Source organism: Schistocerca nitens, chromosome 9, assembly GCF_023898315.1.
Source record: "Schistocerca nitens isolate TAMUIC-IGC-003100 chromosome 9, iqSchNite1.1, whole genome shotgun sequence".
NCBI classification, from domain to species: Eukaryota; Metazoa; Arthropoda; class Insecta; order Orthoptera; family Acrididae; genus Schistocerca; species Schistocerca nitens.
The window spans coordinates 484,930,802-484,934,392 of record NC_064622.1 but is presented as its reverse complement, the minus strand read 5'-3'; the positions used below and the strand labels follow the sequence as shown (position 1 = coordinate 484,934,392).

At 45.8% G+C, this 3,591-nt stretch overlaps 1 pseudogene; it reads left to right on the top strand.

Annotated features, from left to right (window-relative positions):
• The first annotated feature begins 2,697 nt into the window (after positions 1-2,697).
• Positions 2,698-2,814, top strand: LOC126204819 (5S ribosomal RNA; annotated as a pseudogene).
• Positions 2,815-3,591: the final 777 nt, after the last annotated feature.

The following is a 3,591-nucleotide window of genomic DNA, read 5'->3' as shown; positions in this document are numbered from 1 at the left end:
AATGAACTCTGATGAACTGGCTAATTAGTGATAGTGAATATTATGGACTGTTACCTGCACCTGTTCAACATTGCTGGGTGCCACTGTTGGAACTGCTTCTACTGAGATAATGTCACTTGTTGGTGTCTGCACCTGCTCAACATTACTGGGTGCCATTGATGGAACTGCTTCTGCTGAAATGATGTCACTTGTTGGTGTCTGCACCTGTTCAACATTGCTGGGTGCTACTGTTGGAACTGCTTCTACTGAGATAATGTCACTTGTTGGTGTCTGCACCTGTTCAACAATGCTGGGTGCCACTGATGGACTGCTTCTACTGAAATGATGTCACTTGTTGGTGTCTGCACCTGCTCAACATTGCTGGGTGCCACTGATGGACTGCTTCTACTGAAATGATGTCACTTGTTGGTGTCTGCACCTGCTCAACATTGCTGGGTGCCACTGATGGAACTGCTTCTACTGAAATGATGTCACTTGTTTTTGTCTGCACCTGCTCAACATTACTGGGTGCCACTGGTGGAACTGCTTCTACTGAAATAATGTCACTTGTTGCTGTCTGCACCTGCTCAACATTACTGGGTGCCACTGATGGAACTGCTTCTACTGAAATGATGTCACTTGTTGGTGTCTGCACTTGTTCAACATTGCTGGGTGCTACTGTTGGAACTGCTTCTACTGAGATAATGTCACTTGTTGGTGTCTGCACCTGTTCGACAATGCTGGGTGCCACTGATGGACTGCTTCTACTGAAATGATGTCACTTGTTGGTGTCTGCACCTGCTCAACATTACTGGGTGCCACTGATGGACTACTTCTGCTGAAATAATGTCACTTGTTGGTGTCTGCATCTGCTCAACATTGATGGGTGCCACTGATGGACTGCTTCTACTGAAATGATGTCACTTGTTGGTGTCTGCATCTGCTCAACATTGCTGGGTGCCACTGGAGGACTGCTTCTACTGAAATGATGTCACTTGTTGGTGTCTGCACCTGCTCAACATTGCTGGGTGCCACTGATGGAACTGCTTCTACTGAAATAATGTCACTTGTTGGTGTCTGCACCTGCTCAACATTACTGGGTGCCACTGATGGAACTGCTTCTACTGAAATAATGTGACTTGTTGCTGTCTGCACCTGCTTAACATTGCTGAGTGCCACTACTGGAATTGCTTCTACTGAAATGATGTCACTTGTTGGTGTCTGCACCTGCTCAACATTGCTTGGTGCCACTGGTGGAACTGCTTCTACTGAAATAATGTCACTTGTTGGTGTCTGCACCTGTTCAACATTGCTGGGTGCTACTGCTGGAACTGTCAACTACTCCGAGGAGTCCTACTTGTTTATTGAACTATTGAAAGGATTTTATGTGAATATTTGTATGAACTGATTTTTTGTGTGTTTACTGTTTATGAGATGTTATGAGACTCTTACCTGCACCTATTCGTCATTGCTGACGCTATTGATTGAATTGTTTAACGACATGATACCTGTGTAAAGTATTATGTAAAATCCTATGTATGCAAGCATTTGTATTCCTTACTGTATTATATATATTAGGATTAGGTTATTGAAGGGTCAGTGCAAAGCCAAAATTTATTTAGTGATGCGATATTCACTTATTAATATTACTTTTTAATTTTTGTCTGTATTCTTTTGGACGAATTTGATGGTATTTTCACCACCAATGCTGGAAAAAATACCATCAAATTCTAGCCCGTGGAGGAGGGGCATATGAAAGGTGGCTACACTGAGTCACGGCGCCAGAGATTGCGCCAAAGAGTATTATTCAGCCGCCTCCACTGGCAGTGCTTGTTGAGATGTGGTAGTGGAGAGTGCTTATTGAGAAGTGGGCAGTAGGAGTTCCGATGTAGCCGTGACTAGTTGTGAGCATGTTGTATGCAGTTGTTCTGATGGGTTAGACAGCCGATGCTGTTCGATTGCGGATGTTGTAATGATCAGAGTGTATGTTTCGTCAATATATATGAAGGTAATAAATTTTTTTTATTTTTATTTCAAATGTCTTAAACAATAATGCCTCTTGGTCACAGGTTCAGTCAACAAAGCATCTGGCTTGTGTTCATGTATTAGAGTGTAATTCTGGTTTCTATGTGCAAGTATAGTATTTCAGTTTTATTTAATTAATTCAATGTAAATGGTGTTTAAAATATCTTGTCTTATTGAGGAAGAACCGTGCCAGATGTGTACGTTGAATCACACTTCCACACACAGAACAGTTACACTTGTGCTTGTTGTTTCGTAGTTTTTGTTTCGTAGCTTTTATAGTTGCTGGGGACTTAATTAATTAATTGTGTTAACGGAAGTTTTCTTTCATTCTTTGTTGTTATTCTATGCAGTCAGGTTGCGTACTAATACTAGTCAGGGCCAACCGGTTACGAGACAGCGTAACCGGACAGTCAGCTACTAAGATCAAAATTATTTGCATATTATTTAATTAAGCCCCCATGCAAGGTGTGAAGACGTTGAAGATGACGTGCTGCCTGGACCGCCCAGCATATTATCAGCCTTTGAAATAGCGGAAAAAATGAAAGAAATAATTACGTATGGTCGTAGAACCATCATCAGATAAGTATCAGATGATGTTGATGTAGTGTCCTGCCCACTCGTCTACTATAGGGTGCCTAGGAAGCTGTTTTCTCGGATCGCTAGACAACAATTCAGGCAAGTCATATTAATGGAGGCAACGGCCTTACCACAGTGGATACACCGGTTCCCGTGAGATCACCGAAGTTAAGCACTGTCGGGCGTGGTCGGCACTTGGATCGGTGACCATCCAGCCGCCATGCGCTGTTGCCATTTTTCGGGGTGCACTCAGCCTCGTGAAGCCAATTGAGGAGCTACTCGATCCAATAGTAGCGGCTCCGGTCAAAGAAAACCATCATAACGACCGGGAGAGGGGTGTGCTGACCACACGCCCCTCCTATCCGCATCCTCAACTGAGGATGATACGGCGGTCGGATGGTCCCGATGGGCCACTTGTGGCCTGAAGACGGAGTGATTGGTTGGTTGGTTGGATTACAGTAAGTATTCACAAAGGTATGTCGCAAGCAAATGGGGACATGCAAATTATGAATATCCTTCGGTACATACAAGTTCAATGCAAGCAAAACAATTCAGTTAATAAATAACTGCTGTCGCGTTTGTATGGCGGCTCGTCTTTCACTACGGCCGCTGCTAGGCGGCGCGCCGCTTATTTTCTCTCTTCCGGTAGAGGCCACTCCTATCTTCGTGTCGTCCTACTCCGCGTACTATTGGCTGACGTCGTCTCAAAGCCCTCTCTGCCCTTCCATTCTTTTTCGTCGTGCTGGCGCTTTTTGTTACGCCCCCCCCCCCCCCCCCCCCCCAAAACCGACGGACCGCCGTCGTATAGGGAGGGCGACAACGGCGGGAGAGGCAGGAGGGTGGACACTTCACTGGACCGGAAGCTGTGGCTGCAGGGGACGTCAAGCTTCCAGCCATACCCCGCCATCCGGCATGGGCGGGTCCAGCTCCATCGGTAGGACGAGAGGAGGCGGAGGAGGCGAAGGCGCCGTCTCCATGGGGTCGTCCCGCTGTGTCGTGATAACACCCTCT